The following is a 13,848-nucleotide window of genomic DNA, read 5'->3' as shown; positions in this document are numbered from 1 at the left end:
AGGATTTGACGGTACATGGCTCCATCCATTTTCCCATTGATGCGGTGAAGTAGTCCTGTGCCCTTAGCAGAGAAACACCCCCAAAACATAATGTTTCCACCTCCATGCTTGACAGTGGGGACGGTGTTCTTTGGGTCATAGGCAGCATTTCTCTTCCTCCAAACACGGCGAGTTGAGTTAATGCCAAAGACCTCAATTTTAGTCTCATCTGACCACACCACCTTCTCCAAATCACTCTCAGAATCATCCAGATGTTCATTTGCAAACTTCAGACGGGCCTGTACATGTGCCTTCTTGAGCAGGGGGACCTTGCAGGCACTGCAGGATTTTAATCCATTACTGCGTAATGTGTTACCAATGGTTTTCTTGGTGACTGTGGTCCCAGCTGCCTTGAGATCATTAACAAGTTCCCCCCGTGTAGTTTTCGGCTGAGCTCTCACCTTCCTCAGGATCAAGGATACCCCACGAGGTGAGATTTTGCATGGAGCCCCAGATCGATGTCGATTGACAGTCATTTTGTATGTCTTCCATTTTCTTACTTTTGCACCAACAGTTGTCTCCTTCTCACCCAGCGTCTTACTTATGGTTTTGTAGCCCATTCCAGCCTTGTGCAGGTCTATGATCTTGTCCCTGACATCCTTAGAAAGCTCTTTGGTCTTGCCCATGTTGTAGAGGTTAGAGTCAGACTGATTAATTGAGTCTGTGGACAGGAGTCTTTTATACAGGTGACCATTTAAGACAGCTGTATTTAATGCAGGCACCAAGTTGATTTGGAGCGTGTAACTGGTTTGGAGGAGGCTGAACTCTTAATGGTTGGTAGGGGATCAAATACTTATTTCTCTGTGCACAATGCAAATAAATATATATAATTTTGACTATGTGATTTTCTGTTTTTTTTTTATATATAATTTATCTCTCACTGGTAAAATTAACCTAACCTAAAAATTCTAGACTGTTCATGACTTTGACAGTGGGCAAACTTACAAAATCAGCAAGGGATCAAATACTTATTTCCTTCACTGTACATCTGGTACACAAATCCTTCAATCAGCAAGTACCAATTGTCTTCTACCAATACAAACAAATACGATACCAGTTTGTGTCTACAATCTGAATGCCTACAGTAAGTACACCAACAACCATTTCCTTGACTTTCAGTGTTGCCCAATCAATACAGACTACTTCAACTTATACATCCCCAAGTCAATGCTACTACACGATACCCTCAATTGCTCTACTTACTAACCTACCAAATATGGAACATTCAGTTCCTATCAGGGGCGTAGCTAAAGGCTCATGGGCCCTGGTGCAAGAATTCAGCTTGGGCCCCCCTACCCCACCCCAACACCACCAGACCCCTGCGCACGTTTATGCCCAGCTGCCTTGCCTGACAGACCCTGTGAATGCCCCCACAGTATAATGCCACCACACAGTATAATGCCCCCCATAGCTGCACCCACACAGTATAATGCACCCCATATCTGCCCCCACACACAGTATACTGCCCCTATAGATGCCCCCACAGTATATTGCCACCCATAGCTGCCTCATACAGTATAATGTCCCTATAGCTGCTCCCACAGTATATTGCCACCCATAGCTGCCCCATACTGTATAATATCCCCATTCAGTATAATGCCCCCTGTATCTGCCACATACAGTATAATGCCCCATAGTCGTCCCATACAGTAAAATGCCCCCATACAGTATATCGCCCCCCATAGCTGCCCCATACAGTATAATGCCCCCATATCTGCCCCATACAGTATAATTCTCCCATACAGTATAATGCCTCCCATTGGTGCCCCATACAGTATAATGCCCCCCATACAGTATAATGCCCCATAGCTGCCCAATACAGTATAATGCCCCCCATACAGTATAATTCCCCCTCAGCTGGTACCATATGAGCCCCCCTCCCATACCCAGTATAATGCCCCATATGTATGTACCTAACAGAAAAATAATAACATAATTACTTAACTATCCCTGTTCCCATGACTGGTGGAGGATCTTTCTCCTCCTCTGCACTGTGCTGTGAGTGACTCGGCGCAGACAGGCACAATGATGTCACTACATCGCGCCTGCCTGCGCTGAGCCACTCACGACAAAGTGAATGCTGGAGCAAGGCTCCAGCATTGAACCCAACTGAATGTGTCCTGCGGACGCAGATTCAGTTGGAAGCACGACCAGCGTGGTCAGGGGACAGGTCACAGTTGCGACCGTTGCGACCCCTATAGCTACGCCACTGGTTCCTGCACAATCCGTTGCAATGACTCAAAAAAGTAAAAGAACTTTACTTTGAAGTAAACGTTAGAGTTGAAAAAGGTGAACTATCAGATTCACCTTTTACAACTCTATCATCTAAAAAGGATCTGATGTTGAATACGGAGAAGTCAACACAAACAACCTTTACTACGGACAATGCATTATCTGACAAAACTGCAGAACATAAATTTCCTGTGTCATCACCAATTGCCAACATGTCAATAACTACAGCGGACAAAGGACTAATGATACGAATATTATGGTCCATGATGCTGCTGTTACATTTCCGGAAAAAAGTGAATGAAGACACAAATTCTGCTGCAAGTGAATTAGGCCTGATTCACATTGCGTTGTAGCCCTATGTTTAGCGTGTATGTCGGGAAAGCTCCTGACGTACACGCTAAACATGTCCATAGGGCTCCATTACCCATACAGAGGCCAAAAGAGTATCCCTTTGGCCTCAGTTGGACTGGTATACGTCAGTATAAAAAATTTTGGAGGATAGAATAACGTAGTAGACTATGCTATTTCATTCTGAGGGATCTTGCACATTTTTTTTTTTTTTTAGTACTTACTTTTTAAACATTTATTTTAACATGAGAGCATATGTGTGATGGATGCCACTGTATTGTGAGGTATTCGTTTAACGTATGCCTTATGGAGCTTCCCCAGGCGCGGATTTCCCGGGAAGAGCATCAGGTAGTGCTCGGCCCAGGGATTATGGCCCTAGGGAAGCCCCTGAAGTCGCTGTTCATATCCACATGTCAAATTGGTGTTCTATTTAAGGATATTTTTCCTTCAATATTTTTCTGATTGACTCGTGTTTATCAGTGGCAATCAATGCAATCTACTGTAGAGTACTCCAAGGACCAAAAGGCTTGGGTTGTGAATGTGCTATATGAGCTAACCAACCATTTTGTTCTTTTAGACATAATGCATGAAGTATTCAAAATTGTCAACAGACAACTGAAACGGAGCGGACTTCAAGGAGACCATCACTATCGGCAAACATTGTGCCAATTCCAAAACCAAGAGAACTTACTGAAAAAACATCTTAGTCGATTCTGAATAAAAATACTTTCATGTTAACTGATTTAACTAATTGCTAACCTCAACAAAGCTTCATATTGATAAGAATTTATCCGATTTGTTTTATTTTCTGCCTTGCACTACTCTGTTATTGTTTACATATTACATTTGTATTTATTGTTGCTTTTTGTACTTTAATCCCTTGATTCACCAGGACGTAGTGGTACGTCATGCATTGCAATGCTTTAATGCACCGGGACGTACTGGTGCGTCCTCACTAACAACTGTCACCCTGTCAAAGGAGTCTCCGCGGGCGCTGCTGCACTTCAATAGGACCGAAAGGACACAAAGTTCGGAAGAGTAATAGATGATGTACGGGAGAGTGGATAATGAAAATTGAATTTATTGGTGATATGACTACGCGTTTCAATGCCGCACCGGCATCTTCATCAGGTCATGAAAGAACACACACAAATACCTTGTTTAAATAGCTATGTAAACGTTGAAAAAACCCGCCAATGTGAACGAGGTCAGGGCGTTCCAATGACGTCATAGTTCAAAGGTTAAAAGAACGGATAATCGCATCAATAGTAAAACATATAACATATAACATATGATAACATATGATAGAAACGATTGCAGTACAATAATAGCAATATAAGGAAGAACATTGAAGTAATAGCGAGAAGTGTATCAAAAAGAATGCTTGAAACAACAAGCTAAATAGCTAACCGGGGATAACCGGATAATCACAGATGCCAGTACAAATAGAACATATATAAATATAAACCACAAATAAATGGTATATGGGACATTTTGAAGACCAGTATATTTATCAAGATCACCCCTTTAAAAGCAAAATTTTATTCTATAAGCGTTACATTGACGACCTTCTTTTTATCTGGTTGGGCAATGAGACTGAGGCTATATCTTTTATTGAGTCCCTAAATATGAACAGTTTAGGATTGTCTTTCACACACACTTTTTCTGCTCTGTCTATCGATTTTTTGGACCTGACTATTTCTTTTGATACCAGTATTAACAAATTCACAACAAAGACACATTTTAAATCGGTTGATGTAAATAGCTATTTAAATTTTAACAGTGCCCATTATCCCCCATGGATAAAAAATGTTCCCTTTGGACAATTTAGAAGGGTGAGAAAAAACTGCACAACTGACTCTGATTTTACAGAAGAATGTAATCTATTAGAAAAAAGATTCAGGGAAAAGAATTTTCCTTTGAGTCTCATCACGTCATAAAGCCTCTCTACTCTCCCAAGATTCATGCATTAAGCAAGAAAAAGTAATTAAAAATAAACAAAATTTCAGTAATAATTTTATTACAACATTCAATAGTGGAAACAAAAAAATCAGAGAGGTTCTGGATAAACATTGGTATATCCTGAAAAATGATCCCTTTTTAAAAACAGAATTACCTGATAGACCGATTATCACCTATAGACGATCAAAATCCCTTAAAAACATTTTAGCACCCAGCAGACTAAAAAATCCCATGGTACCCTGTTCCACTTTGCTCCCTAGGACACTTGGCTCTTACAAATGTGGCCGACAGCGTTGTATGTGCTGTACCAACATAACTCATAAAGCCTCCACCTACACATCTACAGTAACCAAAGAATCCTTTAATATTAATAGCTTTCTTAATTGTGGAAGCTCTTTTGTTATTTATATGTTGGAAGGTCCATGTCATCTCCAATACATTGGCCGCACTACACAATGCTTACGGACTAGGATCAATAATCACAGATTTAACATAAACACCGGTTTTTTGAAACATAGTGTCTCTCGACACTTTTTTACCACACACAACAGCCAGTTCAGTAACATACTTATCACGCCTATAGAGCATATTCCACTCAATATTACCAATCGATTCAGTAAGCTTAAACAGCGTGAAAATTACTGGATTTTTAAAATGAAAACCCTCCAACCTGATGGCCTGAATGATGTATCAGAGTCCACCCTTGATTAGAAAATTCTCAATTATGAATTATTTTACCTTTTGTTTTTTTCCGTTCACCGATTTATTATTAATTTATCATTATATTATTACTGTATTGATATTTGACCCTATACTATATATTGTTCGCTTACTATATTCCTTGTATTTTCATATGTACTATTGGTACTCCTTTTCTATGATATATCCCTAGTTTTTTATGTTGAATTTCGTTCACGACATATTGCTCCTTTTCAATTTCTTTGTGCCATCAATTTACGATTTACCGGCTTTGCCGACTTTACAACTTATCATATAGCATATTATAACACTATATTATACATAGTTTGGTTATCATATTGCTTGTTTTTTTGCCGTACATTATGGGTGCTCCCCTTTTCTGATACATTCTTAGTTAAATTTTATTCATAACACATTGCTCTTTTTTTATCCGTTGTGCTATTAATTACTATTTACCGGCTTTGCCGATTTTATATTTACTATATAGCCTGTTATAACCTTATACTATACATAGTTTGCTTACTATGTTCTTTGTCATTTTCTTATAAGTTATTGGTGCTCCCTCTCTCAGATACAATTTCAGTTATGTTTCACATTTAATTTCCCTCATGACACATTGTTTTTTTCCAATTTCGTTGTGCCATCAATTACGATTCACCGTCTTTGCCGACATTGTTCTTTTAAACATATAAGGGTGTTTTCCTACTATTTCTCTGGCATTTTCTGACAGGTATGTTAATATGTGTATATTTTTTACACTTTTTATAATGTACTTTTATCTCAAAAAATTCTTACTTTGTGATATTCTGTTCTATTTTTCTATAGCCAAGTTATCGCTTTTATTTCTTCATTTTGACTATACCATGTACATATTTTTTTATATATTACTGCATACTCTATGTTTTCGGCTTGTTCACTATGCCCAAAGTCTAGTTTATGAATAGTGTCCCCTTTTAATATTAATTATTGCTCTTTTATTTGTATATTTCTGTTTTAGAATCAGTGCCGACAAAATGTCTTTCATTCCAAATGTCATTTTTGCACCTAAAGATCAGATCTCCATACCACACATTTATTTGTGGTTTATATTTATATATGTTCTATTTGTACTGGCATCTGTGATTATCCGGTTATCCCCGGTTAGCTATTTAGCTTGTTGTTTCAAGCATTCTTTTTGATACACTTCTCGCTATTACTTCAATGTTCTTCCTTATATTGCTATTATTGTACTGCAATCGTTTCTATCATATGTTATATGTTTTACTATTGATGCGATTATCCGTTCTTTTAACCTTTGAACTATGACGTCATTGGAACGCCCTGACCTCGTTCACATTGGCGGGTTTTTTCAACATTTACATAGCTATTTAAACAAGGTATTTGTGTGTGTTCTTTCATGACCTGATGAAGATGCCGGTGCGGCATTGAAACGCGTAGTCATATCACCAATAAATTCAATTTTCATTATCCACTCTCCCGTACATCATCTATTACTATTCCGAACTTTGTGTCCTTTCGGTCCTATTGAAGTGCAGCAGCACCCGCGGAGACTCCTTTCCAGCTCTACTAGACAAAGCAATGAATACTGCTTTCATGAAAAAACTAAAAAATTTACTAAAACCAAGAAGTCATAAAAAAAAGAAATAATTGAACAAAAGAGGAACAGAGATTCATTTTTACTTTCAAATATACTTGTCAAGCTCAAATAATAAAAAATTTGATTTTCAGACACTGGCACCTCATTGAAGGAGATCCCTGTTTGAAAAATGTAGCTATAAAAAAAATCTTTGATCTCTTTTAGGCGAAGCACTACTTTAAAAGATAAACTGGTCTGTAGTAGGTTTTCTGATAATTGGCTTGAAAGGCTAATCCCAAAGGGGAATTATCATTGCGGTAATTGTACTCATTGCAAATATAACCTCCAAGCTAAAATCCTTAATTTTGGAGTTATTGCACAAAAAGTACAACAATTTATCAGTTGTAAGACTCAATTTGTCGTGTACATTATTTTCTGTCCATGTGGCCGTTTTGAGATAGGAAAAACCATAAGATGTATGTATGTCAGATTTAGAGAGCATTGTAAAGAGATTATAACAGGAGAAGGAGCTCCGAGATTAATTCGATCATATAAGATAGGCTCATGGAGGAGATTTCTCCTCTCTTGGGTTTTCAGGTATCGAGCAAGTCCAAATTCCAGTAATTGGAGGAGATCGACATAAGATTCTACGTAGAAAAGAAGCAGGATTGATTATACGCGCTAATGCGATGGGACCTGCCGGTTTAAATGACAAAAAGGATATGGGAGTTTTTTTTGTAGTAAAATTTGTGTGCTTATGGTTTTGTTTTTAATTTGCTGCATATTGAGATATGTTGTGCATTTTAATTTCACTTGTATGAGCAACAGCGTGCCTCTGTGTTCTGTAAAGGGATAATGAACGGCTTAGAAACCCAAAAAAGGTAATTTACCATGGGGCTATACCAAGTAGGTTAGTACCGTTCTTTTTTTACTGCCCCGTGTTAATCTAGGTATATTTGTATCTTCTAATCTTCATGGTACGTCTCTTCTTTATTATTTATATTTGAGCTAAGGCTCCCACGCAGCCGCAATAGAGATGATCTCTCTTCTGCGGCCTTCATGATATGATCATGTGGGAATTTAAGTATCTGCCCTGCCATGACATAACAGCAGGCACACAGGCATTTTAGCCGCAGTGCCTTTTACTGTGGCTATAAGAGGTTAATTATTGCCATTGTAGGCTAGGGGAGTGTTTTTAGGGCTGGCCGATCATTTGCTAAAAGGGTGGGTCATGCTAATAGTGAGGGTTTATAGGGACAGGACCACTTCTTCGTTTTTCTGGTTTTATATCTTCGTTTCTTTACTGGTGTTCATGGTGGTTGCTTGGTGATGTGATTTGTTAATTTGCTATTTAGGGTCAGTTTGTAGATTTGGCATGTTGGTGTTCCGTGCAAATTTGTCACAGCTGGAGGGGGAATGGGATTGGTTCTTACCCGCATGCGGGTTTCGGTTTTTCAATTGACCTATGTGATGTTTATGTTAAAAAGTTTAGGTCAATTATAACAAAAATTAATTATTAATATTTTTGACTATTTAATAAGCTATGAGAAATAAAAGCTGTGGCCGACCCCTGAGTCAACCCACTTGAAAAGTAAAACAATGTGTCGTGTTATTTTATTTATGGGGTATACATAAGGTTCTAGTTGTTCCCACCTACAACAGTTTGCTGGTATGCACACAGTCTGAGGATTTTGTCCCCTGGAGAGTGATTACCATAAAGGGGTGTGTAGCAGGGGCCGTTCACTGTTGCTACATGCGTTACTAATGAAGCTACAGCTGACGGTAGTTTAAAAGAATGCCGCCAGCAATGATGTTTTAGATCTGAAGAAGCGCTATACTTAGCGCGAAACAGTCTGTAACCTGCCATGCAATCTGCTTTGGCCTCCCTTATACGCTTTTATTTTTGCTCGATGCCACAATAAAAGAAAGAATACAACTATATGGGTGAGCACCGTCATTTCATCTTCCTCACTATTTGTTATATACAGACTGCTTAAATTTCCCTTACTGAGCACCGCCCAAAGCTTTGAACAAGAAACTCCTGCCCCATTTTTCACTCTACTTACCTGCTCCCTACTCAAAAGGTTGACTAGTAGTGCCAACTTCCTTCTACTGTCCCACAACAAATAAGCCCTCACACAGCTCCGGTGGAGAAAAAATAAAAAAGTTCTGGCTCTCAGAATATGGTGATGCAAAATGTGCAGACTGTTCCAAAAGCGGATAAAATTGGGCACAATTTAGTAGTGCGACACTGGCCACACATCTGCGGATTATTCTTTATTTACCCCATTATTATACACTCTTATTATGCCCTGATGTACACTGCACAGCTTACATATGCCCCCACATTATAAACTGAAATACCAGTAAAACCCCAAACAGAACAACTACCAAGCAAAATCTGCGCTCCAAAAGCCAAATGTCGCTTCCTCCCTTCTGAACCCTACAGCGTGCCCAAACTGCAGTTTCTGTCCACATCGCCATACCCAGGAGAACCCGCTTAACAGTTTGAGGTATTTGTCTTCAGTGGCACGAATTGGGCACAACATAGTGTGCACTAAAATGACATACCTGTGGAAAATTGCAATATTCACTGAGCATTCATTTCTAATAAAAAAACAAAAACTTGTGGGGTAAAAATGTTCACTACACCTATCAAAAAATGCCTTGAGAGGTGCAGTTTCCAAAATGGGGGTCATTACTTGGGGGTTTGTTTTACTTTTTGACCCCAGAGCCCTGCAATTGTGGGCCAATGCTGCAAAAATCACCAAAATAGGCCTCACATGCGCATTTGCTCTTTTACTCCTAAGCCCTGTTATATGTCCCAGGCAACTGATAAATGCCTTGAGGGGTGTAGTTTACAAAATGGGGTTACTTCTCAGGGTTTTCCCCTCTACTCTGGTACCTAAGGGTGCTCTGCAAATGAGACATGGAGTACCAGTCCAGCAAAATCTGCTCTCTAAAAGCCAAATGGCCCTCCTTCCATTTTTAGCTCAGCCATGTGGCCAAACAGCAGTTTAGGGCCACACATGGGGTATTGCCGTACTCGGGAGACTTTTTTCTCCTATTACCCCTTGTGAAAATAAAAATTTGGGAGCAGATACTACATATGTTTGGAAAAAAAGAAATTTTTAATTTTCAATGCCTAATTCTAATAAAATCTATGAAACGCCTGTGGGATCAAAATGCTCACTACACCCCTAGAAGAATCCCCTGATTGGTATAGTTTCCAAAATGGAGTCACTTCTCTACTGTACTGGTACCTCAGGGGCTCTGCAAAAGTGACATGGTGCCCAAAAACCAATCAAGCAAAATCTGCATACTAAGTAGCACTCCTGCCATTCTGAGCTCTGCGCTGTGTCCAAAAAGAAGTTTATGACCACATATGGGGTATTGCTGTACTCTGGAGAAATTGCTTTACAAGTGTTGGGGTGCTTTTTCTCCTTTATTCCTTGTGAAAATAAAAAAAAAAGCAACATTTTTGTGGGAATAATTTCTATTTTCATTTTCACTGCCTAATTCCAATAAATTCAGCAAAAAAAAAACAGTGGGGTCAAAATGCTCACTATACCTCTAGATAAATTCCTTGAGGGGTGTAGTTTCCCAAATAGGGGCACTTTTGCTGGGGTTTGCACTGTTTTGGCCTCTCAGGGGCTTTGCAAATGTGACATGGCGCTGCAAACCATTTCAGAAAAAGTTGAGCTCCTGCCGTGGGTCCATACAGCAGTTTATTACCACATATGGGATATTGCCGTAATCAGGAGAAATTTCTTTACACATGTTGGAGTGCTTTTTCTCCTTTATTCCCTGTAAAAATTAAAAATGTTGATGTTTTTTCAGATAAAAAAGTAGATTTTCATTTTTATAGACTAATTCCAATAAGTTTAGCGAAAAAACCTGTGGGTTAAAAATGCTAACTATTCCCCTAAATTTCTTGAGGGGTGTAGTTTCCAAAATGGGGTCACTTTTGGGGGTTTACACTGTTTTGGCACCACAAGACCTCTTCAAACCTGGTGCCTAAAATATTTTCTAAAAAAAAAAGGTCCCAAAATCCACTAGGTACTCTTTTGCTTCTGAGGCCTGTGTTTTAGTCAATTAGGACACTAAGGCCACATGTGGGATATTTCTAAAAACTTCTATAATCTGGGCAAAAAATATTGAGTTGCGTTTCTCTGGTAAAACCACCTGGGTTACAGAAAAAAAAAGTATTACAAATGAATTTTGGCAAAAAAAATTAAAGTTGTCAATTTCACCTCTACTTTGCTTTAATTACTGTGAAACGCCTAAGGGGTTAAGATTTTGAATGCTGTTTTAAATACTTTGAAGGGTGCAGTTTTTAAAATGGGCTGATTTATTGGGGACTTTCTAATATATAAGGCCCTCAAAGCCACTTCAGAATTGAACTGGTCTCTGAAAAAATAGCCTTTTGAAATTTTCTTGAAAATGAGAAAATGCTGCTAAAGTTATAAACCTATTAACTTCCTGGAAAAATAAAAGGAGTTTTTAAAACGATGTCAACATAAAGTGGACATTTGGTAAATGTTAACTAGTAACTATTTCGCATGGTATTACTATCTGTCTTACAAGCAAATACATTTAAATTTAGAAAAATGCTAATTTTTTAAAATTTTCGCAGAAGTTTGGTGTTTTTCACAAATAAACACTGAATATTTTGACCAAATTGTATCACTAACATAAAGTACGATGGGTCACGAGAAAACAATCTCAGAATCGCTTGGATACATAAAAGCATTCCAACGTTACTACCACATAAACTGACACATGTCAGATTTGAAAATATTAGTGTCCTTTAGGCCAACACAGGCTGTGTCCTTAAGGGGTTAACTAGCAAAATATTTTTGTGTTTAAGAAACCACATTTTTAATAAAAACAATATGATTTATTTCAACATTTTATATGTGCATAAATTAATTTGAACAATTGAAGTTATTTTAAAATAAACATATTAACATTTTTAGTTTAGTTAGTGGGAATAATAGTATGGGATTTGGTGCACCCACTGCTGAACCGGGGTAATTAACCTTACGTGTATAACCTCTATACCAGCATCACAATATTTCAGTGCCTCTCCACCAAGAAAGCTGCAGCATGTGGCACCGTGCGCAAAAACCAGAGAGGCCTGTCTAAAACTCTGATTGAGCAACCACTAAGAAAGGGAAAAAACAGGGCACTAAACAGCGAGAACATGTTGCTGGTCAAGTATAAGGACAAGAGGGATGTCACTATGTTGACCAGAATACACGGTAACAGCAGTACCCCTGTCCCTGTCCGAGGTAGCACTACAATGACCCCCAAGCCAGATTTCATCCTAAGCTATAATTGCTTATAATGAAACAGAAAAAAGGGGAGACGGCGCTCCTCTAAGGTGATATCGTATGGATAATAAAGATGTTGAATTGAAAGGTGAATAGGAATGAACTCACCTGATTTAGTTGTGCAGGATCGTCAGCACAACTTAACTTTGTTGCTCATCAGGTGTTTGAACACCTTCGGTCTCGTTCACACTGTGCTCGCCTCTGGAGCAGACCCACGGTTGATTTCTCCAGCACTGGAGCCTCTTTCTCGTGGTCTTGTGTAATGAAGGAAAAAGGGAAAAATGCTCCTTGTAGCGGGCGCTCTGATGTGAATGGTTTACTGAAGATACTAATTCCACACGGTCATGGATAGTATTAAAAGGCTTTATTGGAGAACATATAAAAACAAATAAAAAGGGGTTGCTGCAATGCGTTTCAACCTCGTACTGAGGTCTTCGTCAGGCATCTAAAATTTCTAACAAAACATCTTCTTAAATAACCATGTCATGTGGTTCACACCCGGGTCAAACTATCAAGGTTGAAGTTCGTTGTGGGAGTATCGTTATGGGTGATGATTTTTACCTTTCAAATTGCGAGGTCTTTGTGTCTACTTCCTTATTGTGTTATATTTGATTCGATTTTGATCTTATGTTAAAACCATTGATGATGTTTTATTGGCAGTGTTTGTATGAATTATAATGTGTTTCTTTTCAGTATAGGAATACGGTACTAACTAGATATGTGAATATTTTCTCCTTTATAATGTGATGTTATATCGATTTTTATAATGTAATACCCGTGTTTTGTATTATTATAAATTCAAGGCATCTGCTACATAATCATAAATCCAATTTTAATAACATAAAAATTTCTCCTATTGAACAAATAGATTCAAAAACACATAATAGAATTTCTATCTTAAACAAGCGTGAATCCTTTGGGATTTTCAAATTTGAATCTCTGAGTTCAAACGAACTGAACGAGAAAATAGATTCTGTTTAAATCCATATACCCTATATAACTCATCTATAGGAGACAAATGAGGAAACTAGAGATAGAAATTATATCTGAATACACCTGTCTCAGCATACCACCAAGTGTTAGAGCAGGGTTTAGGGCAATGTACAATCTATGAAGAAGTACCAGCAAGACCAGTAAGAAATGTATTTTTGATAGCGACGTAGATCAAAAATGAAACAATAATTTATAATAATACAAAACACGGGTATTACATTATAAAAATCCATATAACATCACATTATAAAAGAGAAAATACTCACATATCTAGTTAGTACCGTATTCGTATACTGAAAAGAAACACATTATAATTCAAACAAACTGCCAATAAAACATCATCAATGGTTTTAACATAAGATCAAAATCGAATCAAATATAACACAATAAGGAAGTAGAAACAAAGACCTCTCAATTTGAAAGGTAAAAAACATCACATACGTACCCATAACGATACTCCCACAACAAACTTCAACCTTGATAGTTTGACCCGGGTGTGAACCACATGACATGGTTATTTAAGAAGATGTTTTGTTAGAAATTTTAGATGCCTGACGAAGACCTCAGTACGAGGTTGAAAAGCGTTGCAGCAACCCATTTTTATTTGTTTTTATATGTTCTCCAATAAATCCTTTTAATACTATCCATGACGGTGTGGAATTA

This window comes from Rhinoderma darwinii, chromosome 1 (assembly GCF_050947455.1).
Source record: "Rhinoderma darwinii isolate aRhiDar2 chromosome 1, aRhiDar2.hap1, whole genome shotgun sequence".
Classification (NCBI taxonomy): domain Eukaryota; kingdom Metazoa; phylum Chordata; class Amphibia; order Anura; family Rhinodermatidae; genus Rhinoderma; species Rhinoderma darwinii.
Note: the sequence above shows the minus strand (reverse complement) of the source record.